Below are 17,772 nucleotides of genomic sequence, written 5' to 3' on the forward strand. Positions count from 1 at the left end.
TGATGGATCCGTATGAAGCACGACGTGGCCGGGTAAGTCAACCCAGTCTTTTGCGGTGCGTACAAAAAATGAGGACAGATGAGCAGATGTGCTGGCAGGCGGAGGATAGGTGGTTTTTTCATGGTTCGTGCGGCTTGAGGTGCGGTAGGCTGGGATGATAACAGAGTCGTGCGGTACATGATAATAGAACTCTTGATACAGACATAATCTTGCGATGCGACGTCGGCTAGTTAAACTTGAGAGATGAGCATTGCGTTTTAGTTTTGGTGACACTTTCGTGATAAGAATAAACAGGGAAGATGAATCTACAGGCGCGGTTTTGAATTTCTTCTAGCGTATTAGAAAGGTTATTTTGATTAGGGTCCCAAATAGCGCATGCGTACTCATGTTTAGGCCATACAAATGTTCGATATGCTAGTGATTTCGACGATAGTGGTGCTAGACGTAACGTTTGCCGAAAATACCCGAGGACGCGATCAGCTTCCTTTGAAATTTGTGTGACATTGTACGACCACCTAAGATCATGCGGTAAATGTAGACCTAAGTATTTTTAAGTTCTTACAGCGGTGATTTCTGAGTTAGCAATAAAGTACTTTGAAGATGGGTCAGAGTGATGCCTGTGGAAGGAAAGGAAAGAAGTTTTTTTCACGTTAAGCGACATTAGCCATTTATCACACCAAGATAATATGCAATCTATGTCAGATTGAAGGAGCTGGTGATCATTGTTAGTGAGTATAGGACGGTAAACAACGCAATCATCAGCGAACAAGCGTATGTTAGAGCGTATGTCAGTTGGTAGATCGTTTATATAAATGAGAAAAAGAAGGGGCCCGAGGACTGTGCCTTCGGGTACCCCAGAAATAACAGAAGAGGGGGAGGATGAACATTTATTAGCAAAAACAAACTGTTGCCGGTTAGTCAGAAAGTTACGAATCCAGGCAAGAACAAGGGAATTGAGATTAAGGTGTGAGAGTTTCAAAAAAAGCCGCTTGTGTGGAACTTTGCCAAAGGCTTTTTCGAAGTCTAAAAAGAGGGTGTCCACTGTAATGTTGAGATCAAGTTTAGCGCTTATGTCATTAATAAATAGAACTAATTATGTACCACAAGAAAGGTTCTTTATGAATCTGTGCTGGTTTGCGTGAAAATTGGGTAGATCACTGTCTTGTTCACGAGTAAATACAGAACTAAATGTTTGGTTAAGCACTTCGGCAACATCCTGTTCGGCAACTGCAGTGTTATCATTGTCGCGAAGTGTTGTGTTGCTAGGGTTAGGATTAATGCATTTCCAAAACTGACGAGGGTTTGTACGCAACATTCCGAGGAGTGTGGTGTTAAAAAATGTTTGCTTAGATTTAAAAACTTGGGCGTTATAAACCTTTTCGGCTTCGTAATATATCCTTCACGTGCTAAGGTTATTATTTCTTCTGGCAGCCCTAAAAAGCCTTTTCTTCTCATTATTGAGGTGTTTTAAAGTATTATTAAACCAAGGGGTAGAGACACGCTCACTCATGTACACCTAAATTGAAAAGATGTTATGCCAACTTTATCAAACTCTTGTGCTGTATGCGCGCAGTATCATTTTGATTCACAAGAAATATATAGACCCTTTGCACAAGTCAACTTCTCTGCATAGCAAAGGCACTTCACCTTGGCTGCCCTACCGTTTTTGAGGCAGAAAAGGTGCAGCACTGGGGACACATGTGGTCCTAATAAAGCCACTTGCCTCCTTTCACGTTTCACTGCAGAATAGTAGGAAATTGCCAAGCTTCTAGTTTTGCACAAGAAGTGTGAAAGGAAGCCAATTTTCATGTGTATAAACAATAGAGGCTCAGAATAGCAGTTTGGAATGGTGCACCCAACTTCTGGGTCATATGCAGCCATGGTGAAAGAGCTTTCGCTCCATCACCAATCAAGAGAACTCTATCCAGTGATTGCGCTGAGTAAACACTGTTTCTGTAGTGACTTTTGTCTAGCCACATTAAAACACATTTATGCATGAGGAAATAGCCCCGCCGCGGTGGCTCAGTGGTTAGGGCGCTCGGCTACTGATCTGGAGTTCCCGGTTTTAAACCCGACCATGGCGGATGCGTTTTTATGGAGGAAAAACGCTAAGGCACCCGTGTGCTATGCGATGTCAGTGCACGTTAAAGATCCCCATGTGGTCGAAATTATTCCGCACTACGGCACCTCTTTCGTCCTTTCTTCTTTCACTCCCTCCTCTATCCCTTCCCTTATGGTGCGGTTCAGGTGTCCAAAGATATATGAGACAGATACTGCGCCATTTCCTTTCCAAAAACCAATTATTATTATTATGCCTGCGGAAATTCAATTCAAAATATTCCTGTCACTTGATTCAGACATGCATCTGCACCGAAAACAACTAGTTGCGACAGCCTAGGTGCTCAGATCCAGGATTGAAAATTTATGTCGACACTCGTTTTTATGAGAAATTGGGCACTCATGGCAACACCTATATTTTAATGCAAAACATGGCTCATGTGTGCACGGCGTATATGTACAGAATAGTGGCTGTGTAGCTTATGTGAAGCATAAGTGTTATATCATTGGATAGCTTCTGTCAAGTGTAACTGCACTGAACTAACTCTAGGTCTTAATTAACATTAATTAGTTATCTGTGATTAAAAATTTAACATTAAGCTACAGCATCAAATCGTATATGATTTAATAGCTTATGTCGAATTTAGTTGGAGATGCCTAATTACAGGTCTTGGTTACCCATTAGTTAATTGTGATTAACAATTGAACTGTAGGCTACAGTGTCATATCATATAACATTGAAAAACTCTTGATGAGTAGAATCCAAAATTAAATGCTGAACCACGCAAAAACCATGCAAAAGCGCATTCAACTTGGTTAAAAAAAGCAACAGAAAATGAAACAGTAGCACTTAATGGTTACGCATTCTCAGAATGTAAGGAGACTTAAGGGCCCCCAGTAGCTTTTGTTCTTTTTAACTTATTATAACTCAGTTTGCTGTAGAAGTGGTCTCCTTTTTATTAGAATGCAGTAGCCTGTTGATACAAGCTATTTTTCCTCAATGTCCACTTAAGGAATTTTAATGGCACTGTTAGGTTAGATTTGAACATGAAACTTAACTTTATTTGGTGTGTGCTTTGTTTTTGCAGGTAAAGGAGTTGGAGCCTGGATGTGGTGTTTTTGTGGCGACATTGTCCGTCGAAAACATTGAACAATCGAAGACTGCGACAGCGACTGCCCGTGGCCGGCTGACAGCTGTGTTTACGGAGCAAGCTCTGCTGACTTGCTCAGTGAAAGGCAATCGTGCCAAGGGGACGCACAGGCCTAATGAGCAACGGCCACCGCTGGAGCCAGCTGCGGTCAGAGCCATTTTGTGTGAGTTCCTGCATTTTTCAATCTGCGGCTGTTTCGTTTCTGCTGAATTAGCTGCTTTCTTTTTTCTGCCTTAGTCTTTGGGTGCCCTTGCTCATTGTTGGAGGTGTACTACACAGTTTTTTGTCATTTATTGCTGTTTACTGATGAGACAAATTAACTGATTGCACTGGCTGTATGAGCAAGATGGATTATGAGTGCTAAAATATATGATATCCTTTAATTGTTGCTGTGATGCATTGTTTATCATTTTGTGACAAACCAGCTGGCTGTTTCCCCAAAGCCTGCCCAGCGTACACGCAAATCTGTATTGATTGGCAAGGTTTGCACCATCAATATTTTTTTCAAATTTTACAGAATGAGCAGGGTGTATAATGCCAAGTCAAAATAATCAATGCATAATCATTTAAGGTAAAGGAATGGATTTGAAGGGAATGAAGGCAAGCACAGCTTGGGAGCAGGAAGTTAGACAGGCAGATGATATTATGAAGTTTGTGGTGATAAGTGGCCTGCATCCTCCACTAGAATGTGTTAATTGGAAACTTGTCATATTAGGAACTTTTCATAAGTATAATAAGGTTAAATTAGGGCTTAAATTTTTGGGAAAGTACTGCGCGATGGTAGTGCACTTTAAAAAATCCACTGCGGTCGAAATTGCATATCGTAGGTGCTGTAGTGAAGGTCTTTGGATTGGTGGTGCAAAATCTCCCAAATTTGCTTTGGGACGATAAACCTCATGCACATGTGTTACCATACGTTTGAAAACTGAAACTGTGGCTGTCACGTCGCTACTTGTGTTGCTCGTTGGCACTTCAGGAGAATAAAAAAGCACTTCCAATAATTAAGCAATTTTTTTGTTGAGCCCACACATACAGATTTCACTTCCATGGAAGATGTGCATGTTTTTAAATCAAAGCATCCTGCCTCTATATCTGATATAAATTATTGTATCCTGTTGCTCTTTGCTCATTTGAAGAAAAATAAGTGCTCACAAACAGAGCTGAAATATACACTAATTTATTTTGCAGCAGTTACTTTCAAAGCGCACGTTCAAGTCATTTAGTTGTACAGAATCTGTTAAATTGATACATGTCTGCAAGGAATAATTTGGCTGAAGTAGATATAAAGGAAGATATACTAAAAATGACAAGCACTTATAGTATGTCATGTGTTAATTAACTGTGGTTTTTATCTATTTCAGCCTACACCAAGACCACGGCCGCGAAGAAGGGGTGGGAATTCTCGGAGAAGATAATTTTGCAGTCTTTGGGAACAAAGCTGAGCGAAATGCGCGGTTAAAAGGCAAAGCAGCTATCTGTGCAGGAAACAGCTGCTTGAGCTTTTCACTGCACATTTTGCTCAGATCTTCAGTTGAGCACGACGTGCGCGCCAATCACGGAGGCGCACGTATCCCCGTCAGGAAGGCGGGGGTGGTTCGACGACTCCGGTATCTGTGCGCGTCGTCAAGATGAAACTTTGCGCCTTCTTCTTGAGCATTTATCACGCCAAAAAATAGCTGGGCCCAGTCCTGTATTACGTGGTACAACCATACCCTCATAAATTTGCTGAGAAGCACATTTTAAGGCCGACTAACGCGACCGGGAGGAGAAGACGCGTGTGCTGGGTTGCACTCGTTCGTCGAAAAAAAGAATTTTTCATCCGAATTTACCCTCTATATTATCTTAAGTGCATAGGCAATTGCTACTCGTATAAGAACTTCAATAAGCTAGCTTCCTGGATAATCTTTTGTGGCACTACGGAGGGGGGAGTAAGAGCGCTCACCGTTAGTGTTCAGCTGCGTGCAGACGGCTCGCCGCTTGATCGATTGATTACTGTCACCAAGGTTCCCTGAGGGCAGCATAAACCCTTTTGTATGCTCCAAAAGCCAGCCTTTCGTGCGTAGCGAAAAAGCAGCTTGACACAGCTGCCTTTCATCTTATCGCGACTATCGTGCATGGCTTACCCCGTATTCATTTAGCCTTCTTGAACTACAGCCACTTTCGTCTTCTTGTGACTATTGTGCGTGGCTTACCCTGTATCCACTGTACTGCAGGCCTGGGCGCCTATATAGTCAGTCAATAAAAATGGTACCGTTGCTGATTTGTATTCATATGCATATCGCATCTGCAGGAAAGTCAACACTGGGCAGAAATGGTGCCCAGATATATGTGCAACACAGAAAAGGTCATGGAGATCATATTAGGCGCAGCGAATCGGACAGCATCCGCATTTAAGCATGTAGGTTTTGGGCCAGATATGCCATATCTGGGACAGATCTCGTACTTGAAATCATGAATTGGGCAGATATCTGACCAAACATGCCATATCTGGCACTCCAAATCAGGAATTTGGCAGATATGGCATACCTGACCAGATATGCCATGTCTGGTACTTTAAATCAGGAATTTGGGCAGATATGGCATACCTGACCAGATATGTCATATCTGGTACTTTAAATCAGGAATTAGGCAGATATGTTTTATCTGGCCCCGATGTGTCCAGATGTGTCATATGTGCCAAATTCCTGATATGCCAGATTTGTTTTTTTATATAAGTCCAGATATGGCATTTTCGTTAGGGTTGGGTTATAGCTTTTGTAGTTATTCCTAATTATCTTTCTCGAAAATCGCTTTCTGCATTCCTGTTGCGCAAGCAATCGTAACTTCATCCCTGTAAAATGTGTTTTATTGAAACAGTGTACACTTATTTCTTGCATATCTAGCTGAGCAACGAACGACAATAAACAGATTGTGTGATTCGTTTTCTCACTGATGCACTGTTTCTCAAAATGATTATGAAAAAAATTCTTTTGGTTCATTCCACTATTACATACGGTGGTGGTAGTGGTTTTATTAAAAATAATAGTAAAAAGGAAGGAAAAGATTTTTGCTAGCCCCGGCATCTGCCATCGATACTGAAGCACCTGAGCTGGGGCAGCGGAAATAAAGGACAGCAGGCAGAATGGAGAAATGAAATGAAAGAGGTGAGGGGACAGGAATAGAGGACAGGGGGAGAAGTAATATGTACAAACTATTTACACAATAAGAAATGTGTCCAGGTTGTGCGCCTGATTAGTTCATTTTAGAGGAATTAAATCACACACGCGCACAGCACTGTGTTGGTTACAACTAGAGTGGGGCGTCCAGTTATTAATCGTTCAAGGTAGAACTCGCGGAGCGTTCGGTCACTGCGTGTAACTACCTGACGAAGAACAGACGGGACGTCAAGCCCGTGTGTTCGAGGAATGCACAGAGGCTCACCAAAGTTCGCTCACGAGTGCGCGCACTGCCCTGCGGCCACAATAGCGTCTTGATGGAGTCTGGTAGTATGCCCTGCGCAATATAGGCCGCGAGAATATCGCGACGAGCATCGGCGAACGCGGAACAGCGAAGGAGCAGGTGTTCTAGTGTTTCCACTGAACCGCATCCGTCACACACATCACTCGTCACGATTCCGTGACGCACCCGTCGTTCCCCGGGCCACACGCAGCCAATGCGCGCGCGGAGGATCATGGCACGTTGTGACCGTGTAAGTGCGCGACAGCCGGTGACACTGTCGATGCGCTCACCTCCCGCGATGCGTGGGTCGGGGTGCTGCTTTCGGAGATGGTCGTGGATGGCCGCACGCACGTCCTCCAGCGCAAGGGGCAGATCGCTGGCAGGTAGTTGGTGTGCAGCAGCGAGGTCGTCAGCTTCTTCGTTGCCGGCGATGCCGCAGTGACCGGGCACCCACTGTGCACGCACGGCACAACCTCGCTGCGCGAGGCGCTCGATGCGCGAGCGAATTTCCCGCACTAGTGGGGTACCGCGGCCGTTAGATTGCAGGGGGCTGAGGGCGGCGCGGGAGTCGCACAGCAGAGCACTCCTTGGCGGCGGAGGGCCGAGGGTGAGCAGCAGGTCCAGCCCGAGCCGGATCCCCATCAACTCCGCCTTGGTGAAGGAGCCCAGGAAGGCTGCGTGTTGCTGGCTGTGCAGTCGCAGGGCGGGGATGGTGGCCGCCGCAGCAAGAGAGCAGCTGTCGCGGGCCACTGAGCCGTCGGTGTACACGAGGAGATGGTCCTGGAGCTCCTCGTGTATGACGGCTCTAGCCAGCTGCTGCACAGCACAGAGGGGTGTGCTGACAGTTGATGCTTTCATGATTAGTTTGCTTCACTGCAGAGCTACTGTGTTTATGGGTATAACCACAAGAGCAATTTTTCTTGAAATTAACAAATAAACTAGCGTTATGACTAATGGCAGCGGATGTATTGCTAGTACATTTTTAAACAACAAAAGCTTTTTTTCATCTCTTTTCACATTTCGGTTGTGATAAACAACAAGCTTCTTAAGGCAGACCCTTAGTTTTTTTGTTTTTGTCCGCTTCAAGAAACCTTTCCAAAAAGCTGGCCTCATACTTTAAAACGTATAGAATTAATCTTTAAATGAGAAACAACCATTGTAAATACGTTATGATTTGCCTGCTCATATAAGTTCTATTTATATTTAGTTTTGTAAATACTCCCCTGTCTGATGCAATCAGGCTGTGAGGGTATTCCAAGTAAATAAATAAATATTGCCCGTGTATTATACGCAGTCCCACTACACGGACTGCTCTGAAAGGTTACTGAGCGAAACTAACCAAAAGCTTTAAAAGAGCGGCCTGGAACATGATAGACCGAATAGACCATGGATGGATGGATGGATACGGCTGAACCCTTTACATCGGGCGGTGGCTCAAGCCACCTAGCCATGTCTTGTGAAATTTTACTCCTGTCTTGCTTTTAGCCACCAATCAGATAACCTTCGCTTGGTTACTTCTAACCTCTTAAAATCCACTTTCCCTTCACTATCCCTAAACCCCAATGCCTTGGGTAATTCAGCCCCGCTGCCTTCCACTGTAGGGTGAAGCCCTTTACAGAAAAGTATCAAGTGTTCAGCCGTTTCCTCCTCCTCTCCGCACGCAATGCACAAAGTGTCTTTCTCCTGGTACCTGACTCTATACTTCTTAGTCCGCAAAACTCCAGTGCTGGCCTCAAACAACAAAGAACTTCCCCTACAATTATCATAGATATTTTCTTTGACAATTTCCTGTTTAAAGGTCCGGTATGTTTCTAGTGCCGATTTCGTCAGCATCCCTGTTTTCCACAAAGCTCTCTCTGTTCCTTTAACCTTTTTCTTAACCGATAATTGCTGATTTGCCCCCTTACTGCTGTCCAGATATTTGCTTGTCAATTTTCTAGTTCGCTTTCTCCATTTCGTGTCAACATTCTTTATATACAGGTATCTGAAAACTTTCCTAGCCCACCGCTTTTCCTCCATCCTTCTCAATCGTTCCTCAAATGCTATCTTACTGCTAGCCTCTCTGCTCTCGAAAGACGCCCATCCCAAATCACCCTGTACCCCCTGATTTGGTGTATTGCCATGTGCTCCCAAAGCTAACCTCCCTACTCCCCGTTGCCTAATTTCCAGCCTTGCTTGAACATCTGGCCTCATACACAGGACCGCATTCCCGAAGGTCAGGCTAGGGACCATCACCCCTTTCCAGATCCCTCTTACCACCTCATATCTATTGTAATTCCACAGTGCCCTATTTTTCATGACAGCTGCATTCCTACTAGCTTTATTCATTACATATTTTTCATGCTCTGTCAGATACTCAACACTGTTATTTATCCACACCCCAAGATACTTGTACTCATTCACTACCTTTAGCACGAACTCCTGTATTCTATGCTCTCCGCCCTCTTCATTAAATGTCATGACTGCAGATTTTTCCTTACTATACTTGAAGCCTAATCTATCTCCCTCTGTACTGCATATGTCTAACAACTTCTGCAGGTCTTCCTTGTTGTCAGCCATTATCACTAGATCGTCCGCATATATTAGTCCCGGTAATGTCTGTTTAATCAATTCCCCTTGCTTGAAAAAAGGTAGGTTGAAACCTAGTCCGCTCCCCTCTAGCTTGGCCTCCAAACCTTGCAGGTACAACATGAACAACAAAGGGGACAGAGGACATCCTTGTCTAAGCCCCCGCTGTATCTCTACAGGCCCTGATACATTTTTTTCCCATTTTATGAGCACTCTGTTACCTCTATATATATCTTTTAAAAGATTAATTACTCCATTTTCCACATCCAATGTGCCCAATATGTCCCACAAATGCTCCTGAGTAACGTTGTCATAGGCTCCCCTAATATCCAGAAAGGCTAGCAATAAGGGCCTATGTTCCTTTTCCGCAATTTCTATACACTGTGTCAATGAAAATAGATTGTCCTCCAACCTCCTTTGTTTCCGGAACCCATTCTGTAGTTCCCCTAGCACCCCCTCGTTCTCCACCCAAGCCTGCAGTCTATCCTTTATAATTTGCATCACCACCCTGTAAACCACAGACATCACTGTTATGGGGCGATAGACTGCAGGCTTGCAGGGTGGAGGGGTGGAGCGGTGGAGGGGTGGAGCGAAGATTTTTGCAGGGGTTGAGCGAAGATTTTTCGCGTTGTAGCGTGAGAAACGAGCACGTGTGGCAGTACCTGCACTCTGCTACCTCAACTCGCCAGGCTCATCGCGGCTGGTCCTTCAAGGAGGAAGGTTACGTAAAAAACTTGAAGGTGAACCTTGAAACAGCTGACGATGAACTAGGTCTGATGAGAGCGGCGTGCGCACCGTCTATGAAGACCGGTGTTTACGTGACAACCGCATGGTTCGTCGTTGGTACGGGCCACATCGTTGGAGCGCATTGCGATTGTTTGCTGGGTGAGATATTTTGTTTATAAACGTGTGTCTCTCTAGTGCGGAAAGCCGAATGACTAAATGACAATGTGCATGAATGTGCGCCTATGCGCGAGCGAGTTTAGCAGTATAATGGGGTGCAGTTCTAACGCGCACAGATGTTCATGTTTACGCTGTCTTTATAAGGCAGGAGTTTTTGCTAACTTCGTACAGCACCTTTTGCCGCTGGGCACACTTTACTGATTAGTAAACGACCCGTTGTACTATCTCATATACTGCTCGTGCTGATACTGCCCGTTGCGCGCTAACGGGCCGCAGGAGAGAATGCGCGGATGTACACGAGGTTGCGCCGTTGCGCTCTCCCGTGCTCCCGCTGTTCAGATAGCAGAGATTGACAATGTAGCATCTATGGTCAGTGCTTATACTAGTATATCCCATGCGGTGTTTACCCAATACGCTCGTGCGTTGCTGGCAAAACTCTTCTGGAACGACCGCGCTGTGTGCACTTGGCAGCAAGCACGATATATAGCAGGAGCACCATTTTCGAAACGTGCTGGATGCGCGTATTACTGGCCTCATCAACGGCTTCGTCTTTTGCGCCTTGTATCTTGTCGCGGTCTTTATTACGTGCAAGTATCGCTGTTGCAAAACGCGTGCTTAGTTTAGATAGAAACGCGTTGCAGTTACATGGCTGGCCTGAGATTTTGTGCGCAACTGTGAATATTGCGTTTCTTTGCTCTTGTAGACTCAGCGAAACCTGCCAACATGTGGCAGGGCTGCTATTCAGTGCTGCTGCGAGGGCAGAAGATGCACCGTCTTGCACGGATGTACTTTGCAAGTGGATAGTCCCTGCTGAAGGTATAGCACCCATTCCACCTACTAACATCTCGCTCCTATAATGCTACGTTGCCGTTCTTGCTGTACACTAAGAGCCTTGTGTTTCAACTAGGTTCGGAGCTATAAAATCCTTAGTGCATGCATATTATGATCACGATAAATATCAATGGCACAAGGGCAGCTTGGCTAAACTGTGCACATAAAGTGGTTAACTCAATGTGGGGTCAAAGACCAGTTTTAGATGCATTTCACCTCCGAGAAACTGAGCACCAGAAAAGGGCGGGGGTAACTTGGTCTCATTCATGCACGAATGGCAACACCGGAGATTGAACCCCAAGGTGTTCCGTATATAAGGTGGATGCTGAAACCAATAGACCACTGCTACAAAGCACATTGTTTCATGAGTTCACGTCATTGTTTCCTTCACAAAATGTACAACTGCACAGTTGCATGATTATTTATAAAGTCATGCCAATTTATTCAAGACTGTTACATTGTTTACTCAATAAAAAACATAGCGGACACAATAAACTAAAGTTTCTTATACATTGAACAGCCATGTTTATAATTAATTTGGTTGCACAACTGAAGCAGCCTATTTTTCTTTCACTTGCAGCAAAAAAGGCAGCTCCAAGGAAGCCTTTGGTCGTAATCAAATTCCAAAAGTACTGTGTCAAAAAGCCTCCACGTGGGAAGCGGAAGCGCGATTATGACCCCTGCCCCATTACACCACTCCCTACTCCCCACGACATTGAGTCACTCAGAAAAAAACTAGCATCCGCCTGTCCAGACCCGCAAGCACTCCGGTACTTGTGTCCCACCGACAAAGCCAAGACAAGGCCACCATGCAAAAAAAAGGCTATAGAAGACAGTGACGACCTCTGGAGCGAGCCTACAGCGACTGAGGTGCAGTCATATATGCAGACACTCAAGCCACTAAGCCGAGAAGAAAGGCATGATATATGCGAAGAAACGGTCGGCCAAGCAGCCAACAAGAAGTAGCATGCAGCTCGGGTTCGCCGGCTAACAGCATCACTCTTTAAAAGGATCTGCCGTTGTACCAAGCCACATGGTTTACAAAAGGGACTACTGTACCCTTGTTATACAGCCACGTCTGAAGCGATTGCTTATGGCAGAGAGCACGATGCAGATGCTGTAGAGGCCTATGTAAAGCTGCAGCACGCTAATGATTTGAGTGTAGCAGTGCAGGAAACTGGCCTTCATGTCCATAACCAGTACCCCTTCATAGCTGCCTCACCAGACAGGATTGTTGTTTTAGATAGAGAAGAAGGCCTACTTGAGGTTAAATGTCCCTTCTCCAAAAAGGTATGGCATGCGGAGAGGCCTGCCTAGACAAAAACTTCTGCTACAGGCTAACTGAAGACGGTGTGGAGCTGAAGCGGGACCATGCCTATTTTTACGAAATTCAATGCCAGATGGCAGCTACGGGCCATAACTGGTGCGACCTTGTCATTTGGGCCGAGGGAGACACGCTATAAGACCCGCCATACCTCTATGTAGAGAGAATAAAGTTCAATGAAGTATTCCGGAATCGGGAGCTACTGCCAGGCCTCCTGCACTTCAGCAAGCATGCACTGATACCGGAGATTCTGACAAGGAGAGTCAAAAGGCTTGGACGGCTGTACACGTCCGGCACGTATGTGTCTCAAGCAAATTCAGACAGGGGTATTACGTGTGCATACCTCTTGGAGGTCTGCGTATAAAAATAAAGAAATTAAAGTAGCACACCAGACTACCTATCATCATTCTCATGTAGGGCACGAGAATTTCATCTTGTGTTTTTTATTTTTCAGTCTCAAGATTTGAAATATAGAACTGTCAAAAAGTCTCCTAACAATCGTGGCACAAGCATATGTCCAAGCATACTTTTCGAACTCGATCCTTCACTCCAGCCTTCATTTTCAACTGTTCTGTTCTTTTACGTTTTCTGCTAACGTGGAAACTTCTAGCTGTAAAATATTGGGTAGTTCACCTTATTTCAATGTTTGTGACGCATCTAATTATTCTGAACTTCCTACTTTACTGACTCCTCACATGCTTTGGTCTAAGTGGAGACCAACAGTTTTGTAAATAAATAAAACCTAATGTTTTGAGCACTTTATATGCGTGTTTTGATGTAAGAAACTGGTAGGTTAATGCGGCAGTGTTAAGGAGCTCGTGTCGCAGAACAGCCGGTGTCAGCTTTGCAACACGATAACTTACAAATAAAAAAGAAATTGTGGAGATACAAAAATCGAATCTAGGTCTTTCAGATTGTGAGGCGAGCACGCACAGAACACTACGTAGGCTCATTTGTTCGAACTGAATAAAAGGGGACTTAGTGAATGCGTTGTGGTCTGTGACTTCGTGAAAAGTCTTTGTGTACTGCGGCATGCATAAGTAATTCCCTTGCAGCGCTGCAACATGCTGTCGCATTGCACAATTAAAGGCTAAGCTTAGGCGTCCTACAATTTCTTTGTTCCCAAATATAGTCGGGAACAGTGTAGCAAAGGTAGACTGCTTGTTACATTACATTTTAAGACCGAAGGTATGGTATGTGGGGTTTGAAGTGGCGTATAGCTGCGAGATGTATTGAAAAGCTTGAGATTAATTTCAACAGCATAGGGGTTCTCGAAAGTAACGTCATGCAGCACAACGGTGATCATAGTATGCGTATAAATGCAAGGTAGAATAAAAAAATTAACCGTAACGGTTTCCCCGGTTATATCAATTTCAGCCCAATTGGCAGAAAGCATGCTGCATTCTAACAACAGACAAATTTCTATTGTTGCATCACCTTCAGCTACCAAAGCATTGTTCCCTAACTTCGTCAGATCAGTGGTAGAGAGAGGGCAGGCATAAAGCTCCTTGACACTCGCAAAGTCAAAAACCGAGAGGAAAACTTCAGGGTGCTTGCCAACGTTTCGACAAGAGGAGGCAAGTCGTCATGTCGAAAGTTTGGTAAGCAGCCCGAGGCTTCCACCTCCCTTGTTCATTTGTCAGCTCTAGCCGATTATATCCTTCATATTTCAAAAGGCCCTCCTTCAGCAAACAGACAAGTCGTGCCCATATCAATTTGTCTCTCTTATCAATGGTAGCCTGAAATTGCTTAAGAGGCAGCAAACTTCAAAAACCTGCTTAGCGATATCAATCATTGAGATTAAAAAGGGCTAGCCTAACATATGAAATCATTTGACTCTTGAAATGGCTCTTTCAACGTGCACTCTTGCAGAAACAATGCGCCTAGTTTCATCTACTGATTTTGCAGGCATCTTTTTTTGGTGCGACTCGCGAAATGGAGGCCGATAAACTTTTATACCTGGTGGAAAGTATGGGAACGTGAAGCCTTTGTCCACCATTATAGCGTCACCTGCATCCAGCTTGTCAAGAAGGCCACTGGCTTCCAGGATAGCTTTATCGGAGCTAGAACCCCCCCCCCCCCCCCCATACACGCGACACTTGTGAGATGTACCCATCTGGTGTACAGCCAATAAGCACCTTATAGGTGTTGTAGTGTTTGTAGGGAGAGAAAGTTTGGCGTTGTGCATTCATTGCTGAGGGCCGCTGTATTCTCACCTCCGTGGCATCAAGGACAAGACGGGTGTCGGGAAAATCGTGGAAGGAGTTAGGTAGGTGGGGTCCTATATCTTCTCGAGTTGGGAATGTTGTCAGGTGCCTAAGTTCTCGTTGTAAAAAGTTGATCCACGTGGAGAAAGTGCGGCTAACTTGACTTTCAGATATCAGGAAATTCCGAGCCAGTTCTTGGCCTTGCATACCTGTCCTGAGCCGTACTAACACCATCAAAATCTCATTGCCCAGATAACTTTGTTTTCGATTGCCCCGTGGTTTATCCTTCTGCTTCTTATCAGAGCCCCAGTACATCATTTTCCTAGCACGCGGTGCAAAGTATTCTAGTAGAGTGTGAAAACTTCGACATTTGGCAGCCTAGTATAATACATGCACTTCTTCGGAGTGTCAAGTATACTCAAGGAGAGAAAACTTGACATGGCTACATCCAGCCGCATCTCGAGCTTTGCATTTTCATTCCGCAATCGGAGAATCAGCTTCTGTGACTCTCCCATAGTCTGCTCCAAGTCTTTCACCCTGTTAAGTGCGCAGACTTGACAACAGCAATCTGGCCAGGTGGGCTCCTTGATACCTGCAAGCAGCGCAGAAAAAAGCGCACTTAAAGAACTTTAGAGCTCCCTCTGCAAGCATACTAGAACACATACTCTCTAACAAAAGAGCTCTATTATTAATTTCTAGTTGATGAGTTTCTCGCGGCAGAAGCAGGCCATCTGCAACAAGCAGCCACAGCGTTCGCACCATGGTGTGAGCAAAAGCTCAGAAAAGCATTTCATTCTGCAAAGCGGGTGCAAACTCACCATTTTCAGGCTGCTGTAACTCTACTGTGTCCTCCTAAGCCGTTGTGACGTCCCGAGGAGAACTTGTAGCCACGTCAGGATTTTCTGCGAGCAAGACAATGGCTAGCACTCAGAATCTGGAAAAACCTGGGAGGCTTCTCGGTCCAGCGCAGACCCACAAGAACAGCAACGGCTGATCAAACATGTGCAAACTCACGATTTGCAGGCAACTGTAGTGCCAATGAGTTGTCATCTGCCCTGCTATCTTGTGCCGCATTTGTGTCCATGTCAAGATTCCCTGCAAGCAACAACAGCTGGCACTCAGAAGCTGGAGAAACCCTTTATGCATAACATTGACTGTGCTATGTGAGTATACTGCAGCAGAAGGAAGGCCAGGTGCAACAAGCAGCTACAGTGTTCACAACACGATATGGGCAAAAGCTCAGAGCATTACAGTCTGCAAAGCACATGCAAGCTCACCATTAGCAGGCTGCTGAAACTCTGCCATATAATCAGGAGCAGCTACACGTCTTTTTGCTGCACGCGCTGGCGTTTCAAGTTCCCCTACAACCACGAAACAGCGGTTATGCAGTAAACATACTGCTCAATACAAGCAATGAGGGTGAGAAATTCACAGCAGCCACATATTGTAGGTCAGAGAAATACAGTGAAAATATTTTCAATGCAGGCATTGCATTGGCATTCACAACTTTGAAAATGTCCAACTTTGTAATCTAAAAGCACTTCATAAAAGCGGGTATCATTGGCAATATTTATCGACTGGGTAATAAATCTACACGCGGTAATTGCGCGGCTTTCGCCGTGCGGGTTCTCTAAACCACGCAACTGGTGACGGCCACACTACGCTAGCCACTGCAAATCACGACAAGCGTTTACAGGCTCATCCCACTGACGATGAAAGCGACCACAAAATAAGAGACGCGAACAATGCATTACATGTGCTCCCCAGTTCTGCGTTGATACTTCTATATCCCGCGAGAAATCAACACAAAAAGTAGCGCTTACCTTTATCTCGTTTCAGCCATCGGCTATGACGAAGCACAGCAGCATCACCGGGACTCCTTACGTAGTTGAAGACACTTGGAACGAAGTCAGGATGGTTCTCGAATTTTGACGGCCGTCCTGCATTGAACGTTGTTTCTAATCATACAAACCTATGCATAAGCGTTTAAAAGTGCCGTACCTTTATAAAATGCCAGCTGCAGATCCGAGAATGTTCGTTCGGCTCCCATGACGAGCCATCTGCATTCTTCTCACAGCCGTTATCCACGCCGCTCTCTTTTCGGCGCGTAGCCTCGCGGACGAGAACATGTAGAACTTCGTGCTTTCTTTCTCAATGAAGCAATTCGTGCAACCCTAGGCCACACGGTGAGCTGGCATTTTCATACACGCGGCAAAAGCGAGGCAAGCAGCTCACATCAGTCGCCGCACTACAGCGTAGGACTGCACGGCCGGCTCGTGTTTTCCAACCAAAACCAAATCGCCTATAGAGGGCGCTGGCTGCGCCGTCGCTGCGCATGCGCAGAAACTTTTCGGCAAATGGTCCATTGAGCAGATCAGCGCGGAACGTGGGAGACAAAAAATGCACCCCATCTAACACCAGAAAAAACAAAATAAAATGAAATTGGTTTTGAGGAAAGGAAATGACGCAGTAACTGTTTCACAATTTTCGGTGGACACCCGAGCCGCGCCGTAATGAAAGGAATAAAGGAAGGAATGAAAGAAGATAGAGAAAGAGGTGCCTTAGAAGAAGTCCCAGAAATAATCCCGACTACCTGGGTAGCTTTAACGTGCGCTAGGGTCATTTTAATTACCCAAACGTAGCCAGTGTAGCATGTTTTCTTCTTTTTTGCCAGTGTAGAAAAAGTGTAGCTCCGCCCACCTACACGAACGCATTTCTTTTACGGGTAGTGTTGAACGAAAAGTACACTTTCTACACCGCTTTGTTTGGAGGTGTAGGCTAGCAGACGAAAAAAGAAGGTGCGCGCTTGAAATGCACAACGCCATTTTCTGACGGGAAATGCCACCTGCGGCTGGAGCAGCAGCCTCGCAAGTCCGTGAAATTCGTCCGCGAGGACGATGGTAGCGTTGTGGCGGTGCACCCATGCATCTAAGAGTGGCAATCTTACCTTTGACGAAGATGAAATCGCTTGCGCGACTGAAAGTGCGTATTGTACTCTGCTGAACGCTACTTCGCGTTTAGGTATACGCCGAGTTCGTTCTGTTGGTATCAGCGCTGGGCGACTCGCGTGAAAAATATATTTGCATACATGGTAATCTACGTATATGTGTGGAGGCGAAATTCTAGAGGCCCGTATACTGTGCGATGTGAGTTCACGTTAAAGAACCCCAGGTGGTCGAAATTTCCGGAGCCGTCCACTACGGCGTCTCTCATAGCCTGAGTCGCTTTCGGACGTTAAACCCCGCCGTAAACCATAAACCATAAAGGTATCTATGTATGTTACTGCAAAGCT

At 45.2% G+C, this 17,772-nt stretch overlaps 2 pseudogenes; one reads left to right on the forward strand and one right to left on the reverse strand.

The window, feature by feature from the left end:
- Nucleotides 1–2: 2 nt before the first annotated feature.
- On the forward strand, nucleotides 3–12,657 carry LOC144102533 (uncharacterized; annotated as a pseudogene).
- Nucleotides 12,658–13,984: 1,327 nt separating this feature from the next.
- LOC144102534 (uncharacterized) lies at nucleotides 13,985–15,785 on the reverse strand (annotated as a pseudogene).
- Between the last annotated feature and the right edge of the window lie 1,987 nt (nucleotides 15,786–17,772).

The sequence above is a fragment of the Amblyomma americanum genome, chromosome 8 (assembly GCF_052857255.1).
Source record: "Amblyomma americanum isolate KBUSLIRL-KWMA chromosome 8, ASM5285725v1, whole genome shotgun sequence".
In the NCBI taxonomy this organism is placed as follows: domain Eukaryota; kingdom Metazoa; phylum Arthropoda; class Arachnida; order Ixodida; family Ixodidae; genus Amblyomma; species Amblyomma americanum.